The sequence below is a fragment of the Populus nigra genome, chromosome 1 (genome assembly GCF_951802175.1).
Source record: "Populus nigra chromosome 1, ddPopNigr1.1, whole genome shotgun sequence".
Classification (NCBI taxonomy): Eukaryota; Viridiplantae; Streptophyta; class Magnoliopsida; order Malpighiales; family Salicaceae; genus Populus; species Populus nigra.
The window spans coordinates 25,680,232-25,690,424 of record NC_084852.1 but is presented as its reverse complement, the minus strand read 5'-3'; positions in this window follow the sequence as shown (position 1 = coordinate 25,690,424).

Genomic DNA, 10,193 nt, shown 5'->3' with positions numbered 1-10,193 from the left:
CGGTTTTATTTGGCTATGAGGAAATATGGCTTTCAACAAAGCAATTCAGATCATACACTCTTTCTAAAACATCGATTGGGAAAGGTGACAGCTCTAATAGTCTATGTAGATGATATGATTGTTACAGGGGATGATGTGGAAGAAATATCTAAACTCCAAGAGCAACTGGCAACCGAATTTGAAATGAAGAATCTAAGAAGGCTGAAGTATTTTCTTGGGATTGAAGTAGCCAGGTCAAGACAAGGCATATTTCTTTCTCAAAGGAAATGTGTACTAGACTTACTATCAGAGGTAAGATTGCTGGAGTGTAAACACTCCTATTATTCAAAATCATAAACTTGGCGAATATACAGATCAGGTGCCAGCGAACAAAGAAAGGTATCAACGGCTAGTTGGTAAGCTTATCTATTTATCTCATACTCGCCCAAATATTGCCTACGCGGTGAGTGTAGTAAGTCAGTTCATGCACCGTCCTAGTGAAGACCATATGGATGTTATAACTTGGATTCTACGTCACCTAAAGTCCTTTCTTGGAAAAGAACTTATGTTCTCAAAAAATAATCAGTTGAATGTTGATGGTTACACAAACATTGACTTTGCAGGAAATGTGTTTGACAGGAAATCCACATCAGGCTATTTTGACATTTGTAGGAGGCAACCTCGTCACATGGAGAAGCAAGAAGCAAAAAGTAGTGGCATTATTCAGCGTTGAAGCTGAATTTTGAGGGATGGCTAAGGGTCTGTGTGAACTTCTTTAGCTCAAAAGGTTGCTCACGAAGATTAGCTTTACTCCTAGCTCTGAAATGAACTTGTTTTGTGATAACAAGGTAGCCATTGACATCTCCCATAATATTGTCCAGCATGACAGCACCAAGCACGTTGAGGTGGATCGGCATTTTATCAAGTAGAACCTTGACAAAAGAATTATTCAGTTCCCATTTCTCAAATCAAAAGATTAGCTGGCAGATATATTCACGAAGGCAGTGTACACAAGGAACTTCTACGACTCACTTGACAAGTTGGGCATAAAAGATATATATACACCAACTTGAGGGGGGGTGTTGGCGTGAGCTACTAAAATAAAGGAGTTGGAGAAAGTATAGGAATTTGTTAGGTAAAAGAAATCCTACACGTCAAGGGACAACCTTAATTTCCGCATAAGAGATTGTGTTGTATAGAATAACTTCAACAATATTTTTCTTTATATATAACTGATTGTACTCTGTTCTAGAAAGGATGAATAAAAAAGAATGACCTTTTAAGGTTAACAAGGTGATCAAAGTCCAACAAGTGTGGTTTCTGTAAGTTTTAAAGATATATATATATATATATATATATATATATATATATATATATATATATATATATATATATAAAGAGTATAATAGAGGTGTAAGTTTATGGATATGCAGCAAATAGAAAGAAGAAATAAATAAGAGTAGGTAAAAGAATGCAAACGGGAAATTCAATTTTATTATGCAACAAGCTTATATTATATAGAAACTGAAAAATAACTTAGAGACCGAGAATTAAGCCATGAACAATAACATGTTTCAACAAATTAACCACTTTCTAAAAACTAGGACAAACTAAAAACAAAATAGATGCATAAAACAATTTATGATTCTTAGACACGTTGCAGTCCTAAAAACAATCAACTAACATTCCTCCATGTTTTAGGAGCTGTAAACTCTGAGTTTTTGCCTAAGAGGTTCAAACTTGTTTGCTAGCAAAGGTTTTGTAAAAATGTATGCGAGCTGATCTTCAGATCTACAATAAATATGGCTCGCTTCTCCTTCCTTCTGCATTTCTCTTAAAAAGAAAAAATTGATCTTGAAATGCTTGGTTTTTCCATGAAAAACTGGATTGTGGGAGATTGCAATTGTTGTCTGATTGTCCACAAACACCTCTGTATCATTTAGTTACGTCAAATGTAAATCATAAAACAACTTCCTTAGCTGCAATGCTTGATTCACTTCTATTGTAGCACCAACAAATTCAGCCTCTATAATAGATTGTGCTACAATCTCTTACTTCTTAGAACTTTATGAGAAAATTCCTGATCCTAGGCTAAAATAGTACGCAGATGTACTCTTCATGTCATCCACGGATCCACCCCAATCACTGTCAGAAAATCCCAGCAATTTAAAGTTTTGACACTTCTTGAATTTTACATCAAAGTCAATAACTCCTTTGATGTATCTAATGACTCTTTTTATAGCTTTAAGATGCATTACACTAGCACAATGCATGTAACGAGAGAGAATGCTTACAACAAAAAGAATATTTGGCCTGGTTGTTGTTAGGTACATTAGGCAACCAATCATGCTTCTGAAATAGCCTTCTTCAACTTTGTCTGTGTCGTCCTCCTTCCTTAAGCTCTCCTTTGGATTCATTGGAGTAGCCATTGCCTTACAGTCCTCCATATGAAACTTCTTAAGAATTTTCTTGACATATTTCTTTTGACAGATGAAAACTTTATTTTCTAACTATTTAATCTCCATTCCCTGAAAGTATGCCATTAGTCCAAGGTCTGTCATTTTAAAAAAATTCAACATTTCCCTTTTGAACTCTTCGACAAGCTTGGCATTTCCTCCTGTGATTAAGAGATCATCAACGTAAAGAGAGACTATAAATAGATTATCTCCTTTACATTTCACATAAAGAGTAGCCTCTTACATGCTTTTCTGAAATCCTAGGCTTGACATATGCTTATCTATCTTGTTATACCATGCTCTAGCCATATAGAGTCTTCTTGAGCAAGTAGACCTTCTCCTTTTCACCTTGTTCCATGAATCCCTCGGGCTGTTAAACATAGATTTCCTCCTGTAAAATACCATTCAAAAAAGCAGATTTTACATCTAGTTGAAACACCTTCCACCTATTTTGAGATGTTATAGCTAGCACAGGCCGAATAGTATCTAATCTAGCAACAGGGGCAAATGTATCCAAGTAATCAACTCCAAAGACTTGAGCATATCCCTTGATAACAAGCCAGGCTTTGTGCTTGTTGATGGATCCATCTGCATTGAGCTTGGTTCTAAACACCCATTTTACTTCAATAATTTTTCTATCCTTTAACCTGTTAACTAGCACCCAAGTCTTGTTTTTTTATCATTGACAGCTCCTCCTCCATTGCCTTCTGCTATTTTTTGTCTTTAATAACTTCTTCATAACCAGCAGGTTCATAAATGGCCACATTGCATCTCTGATAGTTATCATGGAACAGTCTTGTTTCATGTATTGGCAAGTCATCTTCCAATTCTTTTTGCCACTATTCTGATGCTTTCTCTTCTCTTGTTTGGAAGGAAAGACTTGATTTTTGCTTGCTCGTGGATGTGTTTTTTGTTTGTTCCCAATTCCACTTCTCTTCTTCATTGAACAACACATCTCTACTAACAATTATCTTTCTTGTTTGAGGTTGATAAACCTTATATGCCTTTAAGGAAGAGCTATACCCAATAAAGATGATTGGTTTTGATTTTTTATCAAGTTTATCTTGCTTGGCCTATGGAATGTGAGAGAAACACAAGCAACCAAACACTCTAAGGAAATTGAGTAAAGGTTTATAGTCATATCATGCCTTAAATGGAGTTTTATCCTTCAATGCCTTGGTGGGTAATATGTTCTGCAAGAAAACAGTAGTATTAGCTGCTTCAGCCCAAAAATATTTGGGCAACTCCTTGTCATATAGCATGCATCTGGCCATCTCCATTATGTATCTATTTCTCCTTTCACTTACTCCATTTTGATGAGGAGTGTAGAGAGCAGTAAGCTGGTGTTCTATGCCATCTTCTTCACAAAACATATTAAATTCTGCTAAAGTGTACTCCTTTCCATTATCTGACCTTACAGCTTGAATTTTGCAGCCACTTTGATTTTCCATCATTTTTCTTGAACTTCCAGAAAACTCAATCTACTTCTGGCTTGAATTTCAAGAAAAAAAATCCAACACATTCTTAAAAAATCATCAATAAAAAAATGTAATATCTAATACCTGCTAATGATTCAGTTCTTTGAGGACTCAATATATCTATGTGGATTAGCTGTAACTTGTGAGTGGCTCTTCAGGATGACTTTGGGAATGGTCTCAGATTTTGTTTACCGTATTGACAAGCATGATAATTTGGTAAGTGATCTTTAAAGGTTGGTAAGCCAATTATGAGTTCCCTTTCCTACATAAGTAACATCCTTTGTAAGTGACAATGACCAAGTCGCTTGTGCCATATCTCGATATTGCAAGCTTTTGTGGAGAATGCAGCAAGTTCTTCTTTGATGGGATCAAAAGAAAAACTTTTTCCTTTCATTCTCACTTTGAGAATCTCCTCACTATTGACATCTAGTATGTGACAAAAACTATCTTCAAAGATCACTTTAAAGTCCTTTTCAATCAATTGGCCTATGCTCAATAAATTTTGATTAATTTCTGGTGCGTAGAGAACATCAGAAATTGTTTTTGTGACTGCAGTGCTGGTTATGGTGATTGTCCCTCTCCCTTTGACAGAAATGTAATCACCATTGCCAATTTTGACTTTAGTAATGTCAATTGGCCTCAAATCTCTGAAGAGTTTCTTGTCATTTTTCATGTGGTTAGTATAACCACTGTCAATTAACCAACTTTCTGTCGAACTACTACTTGCAAAGTAGGATGCTACAAAAAGCTAATCTTCATCCTCTTGTTTTGCAACTTGGGCGTCAACTTTCTGTTGCTGAGCTTTTCCCTTACAAATTACTGCTTCATGTCCCATTTGATTGCATTTTGAACATTTTGCATCAGGTCTCCTCCAACATTTGAATGGAGGGTGACCTTTCTTTTTACAGCGATGGCAAGGAGGGTATTTACCCTTGAAGCTTCCTTTTTTGCTGATGTTGTTATTCAAAACATGAGCAAAAGAATTTCCCTCTTGGCCTTTCTTCTATTTCCTTTTGTTTTTGTAAGCTCCGTAATGTTTTGCAAATAAGGCTCCTTCAGTGTTGACCTTTTGCCTCATATGTCATCTCTACTCTTATGCTTGTAAGGAATTAAGTTATTCCACCAACAAAATTTTTGACAGATCCTTGGTATTTTCCAAGGTAGTAACTGTCGCTTCATACCTTTCAGGTATTGTGACAAGGATTTTTTCTACAATCCTTGAATCACTAAATTCAGACCCGAGTAGCTTGACTTTATTTGCAATTCCAAGAAGTTTATCTGAATACTCTTTAATTGTTTCATATTCCTTCATCTTTTACAACTCAAAATCCCTTGTCAAATTTAAAACCTACATTCCTCTTATCCTTTCGTCTCCTGCATATTCTTCCTTGAGGTAATCCCATATAGACTTGGTTGTCTTACGAGACATTATTCTTGTGAAGATTGTTGATGACACCACAACAAACAAGCATGCTTTGGCCTTCGACTTCTTCGTCTTCATCTCTTTATGAGTTTTGATTTGTGTCATGGTGGGATTGTTTGAAAGCACAGGAACATCATAGTCTTCTTCCATTGCTCCCCAAAGATCCAAAGCTTCCAAATATGTCTCCATGTGTACTGCCCAAATCTGGTAGTTGTCTCCATTGAACACCGACGAAGCAATTAAGGAGAAACTTGTTTCGGCTTTCATGATACGTCAAGCTCACACACAGATCCCTTAAGAAAATAGCTCTGATACTAATTTGTAAGTTTTAAAGATAAAAAAAAGAGAGAGTATAACAGAGGTGTAAGTTTATGGATATACAGCAAATAGAAAGAAGGAAGAAATAAGAGTACGTAAAAGAATGCAAACGGGGAATTTAATTTTATTATGCAACAAGCTTATATTATATAGAAACTGAAAAATAACTTAGAGGCCGAGAATTAAGCCATGAACAACAACATGTTTCAGCAAACTAACCACTTCCTAAAGACTAAGCCAAACTAAAAACAGAATAAAAGCATAAAACAATTTATGATACTTTTTGATATTTAGACACGTTGCAGTCCTAAAAACAATCAACTAACAGTTTCGATAAAGGTTTGATCAGCTTGTCACACCGGACATCGCAGCGACCTTAAAAATTATTGAATCTTTGGAAAGAACGAATTTCTGGCATCCTGTTTTTTAATGGTGAATGGTCTTTGTTTAAGGAGTCGCCACCTAGTATTACGGTTACTAGGAACCCTAACTGGTCAACAGAGATTCTATGGTCCGAGACTGGTTACGTAAAAGAAAAGATATTATCACCCCTTAAACGTTCTGCCTAAGGCAGACTGCATTGCTAATCTTTGTCATTAATTGCTAACATTTTTGTTGTTTTATACTATGATTGTTTGAGTGTAATATTCCTGACTCTGGCGCCAGTGAATATTCAACTACGGATATTTCCAACTCTGGCGCTAGTAAATATTACGTAGGTATTAGAATAAATAAATTTAAATCATCATTTTTTATATTTTTGACTCTGGTGTCAGTGAATAAACAAATAAAAATCAATTTATTTTTTACTCATACGCATTATTTTTATTTTTTATGTAGCTAAATAAAAACAAAATAAAATAAAATAAAATAAATTTACATTAGTATTTTTATTCTTGACTCTGGCGTCAGTGAATATACCAAATAAATTTATTTTATTTTATCTTAAGTTTTTTTTTTTGCACGCATATTTTTTATATAACCAAATAAAATACAATGAAATAAATTTGAATTGGTATTTTTATTCTGACTATGGCGTCAATATATAAATAAAAAAATAATAAATTTATTTTTATATTTTTTTTACCTACACAATTTTTATTATATATTTTTTTATATTTTATATTTTTTTATTTTTGGGCGGGGCCCAGCTCAGCCCACATGGGCTGGGCTGAGCCCGGCTGGGCAAATTAAAACTGAAAAGCGAGAGAAGATGAAAAGAAATTTACCTGTGGGCTGCTGCTCCTGAAGATGAAGATGTGATGAAAGATTCGTCGACTAAGCTCCTTTCTTTTCCCTTCTCCTTTGTTCTTGCTTTTCTCTGATTGGTTTCTTCCTGCCTGTCCCCGTTCTGTGTTTATTTCATTCTCCTGTGGCCTTCTGTATAGTCTAGGATTCAGCCGCGCCCCCTCTATCTTTTTTTTATAACTGTTTTTTTTTTAATTTTTTGTAGGTTTTTATTAATGGTTTTCTTCTAGGTTTTTTTTTTATCTTCTAGGGTTTTTCTCAAATCATCCTTTTTTTTCTGGGGTTTTTCGCGTGTGAGAAACCAAGTTTTATAGTATTAGAGTCCTTTCGCGTGTGAGAAACCAAGTTTTAATCAAACTCATTCTCTTATTTGAAGTTTGAATTTGATTAAGAATCAAATTTGAAAGCGGATAACTATCATTATCTTAAAGACAAGGATTATCTCAAAGATAAAGATTATCTTGAAGATAGGGATTATCTTGAAGATAAAGATAGAATGACAAAAACACATTGTAGTCCTTAATTTTCATGGAAGTTTGACAAATCACACTTTTCATTGAAATAAATCTCTAATCTTTTAATTTTTCATTTTAAACCCTGTAAAAATTATATTAAAAGCTAAATGGCCAAAATTGGGTTATGATATAGCTCAAGAAAGCTTCCATATTTGCTGCTTTGAATTCTATGGTAGGACTTTCATGAAGGTGTAATTTTGGGGTTTGAAGAAGAGAATAGAGGAGTAGCTTTATGGTCAACTTGAGAAGTTTTAGCTGCAGGTGCTGGAGAAAAAAGCCTTATACAAAAGAGTGTAAGAAGGAGCGAGAGAGATGGCAGGCAGCAACACGAATGGTAAAGGGTCAGCGAAGTGGAGAAGTTGTTAATAATAGGAAATATTAAATTGGCAGATACTGTCAGGATATTTTTGCATAAATATATACAAAAGTTGGTTAAGTAGCCAACAAAAACACTTAGACAAGTTAACATGAAAAAGGCAAGTTACCTGTTATCTTTAATATTCATATATTAGATTAATGAATATATATAAAAAAAAAATAAAGTCAATATTATAAAAATATTTTACAGAAAAAAATTATAAAGTTATTATAGTTATAATATTTCTATTACATCAAAATATAGTTTCTAAAATATTCATAATCGATACTTTTTTATATATTGAACATTTATTAAAACCGTAAAAACTTATATATATATATATATATATATATATATAATTCTTTTCTTTATGAAATGAAACAATTGTTCTCATAAACCGAGGTATAAGGGATACTTAGAACTAATATGTAGGTGATTGTCATATGATATATACATTGAACTGACCCGCATGATAATTTTATATGGAGAGATCACTTATATCTATAAAAAAGCTTACGTGATGGTTGTGTAAGTGATCTTTAAGCTTAAGATCACTAAGTTATTTTATATAAAAAATATTATACTTTGATCATATTATATGTTATCTTAATGGAAATAACGAAATGGCAAATATTAGGTATAACATAAACTATATGAAAGTACTTAAGTGATCAAGATAAATTCATCATCTTAGGTGAATTAGGAGAAATGTTTCATTTGTTCTTAAATAGTATTGACTGATAAATTCTTAGACAAAGTAGAATGAGATTTGAAAAAAGTTTGAAATCTTATTCAAACGATCAATGACTATTATGTAGCGAATAAACATGATTTAACATGATAGACATACTACATGTTTTAATGTTAAATCAAATATTATTGATTAAATGATATTAATTACACTGAGAAACCAGTCACTGAAAGATTAAGTCAAACCACTAATAACTTTTCTAATATTTGAGGGATCATAACACGTTGCTAAACAATGTATCTGATTTTCAAATATAAATTAATCAATTGTTAATAAATTAAATTATTTAATTTATTAAATTATATTTAATTATAATTATAATTTATATTTGAACCAACATATTAAAAACCTAATGGAATTAAGAATTATTAGTCAGAAATTAAACTTTGATAATTTAATTAAGTATGACTTGATTAAAATATATTTTAGAAATTAAGGATTAGAATATAATTAATACAATAATTATATTTTTAAACCTAGAAAAATTAAGTAAGAATTTTATTGAGTTAATTTCTAAAAATAAATATATATATATATATATATATATATATATCATAAAAGATCAAAATTTTATATAAGAAATCTCTAAATTTATCGATTCATAGAAACTTTATTTTATAATTTCTACTATGTGTAAAATATTTGGAACCCGAGACAAGAAATTGATCTATGAAACAATGTCTAGTGAGTTCCCTTGACTGAGTGGAGTGTTTCCACAATTTTAACAACAACGTTAGTCATGTCATTACAGAAGACAGAGGGCTAGCTTGAGTGCGATAGTCTTCTTTTAAGTTAAACTACATGATTAGTGACTCAGGGCTTGAGGTTGCTTCAAGTAGCAAATAACATATTGTGGGGGTGCGCCGCAATAAAAATATAATTTTATTGTTTTTAATTAGAAGAGGTGTAGATTAGAATATATAAATTTTGAGCTTTATGGTTGCTTATATGATGGCTACTTGAGGCTTATATGGTCGTTAATTTCAGGATCCGTATGATTAGTCGAGGTATGCGTAAGCTGACCGAACACCCATATTAAATTAAAAAAAAAAAAAAAACAGGTATTTATCTGATAGATTCAAGTGTCGGTGGTTGTTGTTATCGTTTATAAAAGAAAAGAAAAGAAAAGATGTGTTTATGGGTAATCGATTAGCTTCGCTGCCCTAATCCCTAGCTTTATTATAGGTGCAATAAAAGGTTAGCCTCGATCCTTTTTTAAAAACATTAAAAGGGGAATTTTAAGGTGCATGCCATTGTATCAGTTTCCGATACGCACGATACAAGATGCCTAATAAAAAATATTTGTCCTATTCAATCTTGAATTTCGCGATTTATTATTACACCTATTGACTAGCATCTTTCCGTTATTTTATTTTTTGTACGACAATAATAACCTTTTTTTCTTTTTGCTAATTTATCGTGATATTTGATAAGTAATGATGTATAATAATATAATAAAATAATAATGGTGATTTCTTTAATGAATACTGGCCGTGATGGAGATGAATGTGCTGGCTAGTGTGTTTTGAAATATAGTTATAGTTATTTTTTAATTTTTTTTTAATATTAGTTTATTAAATAATTTAAAAATATCAAAAAAAATATTAATTTAAAGTAAAAAAATAAAAATTAATTTTTTTTCAAAAATATTTTTAATACGCAAAAAA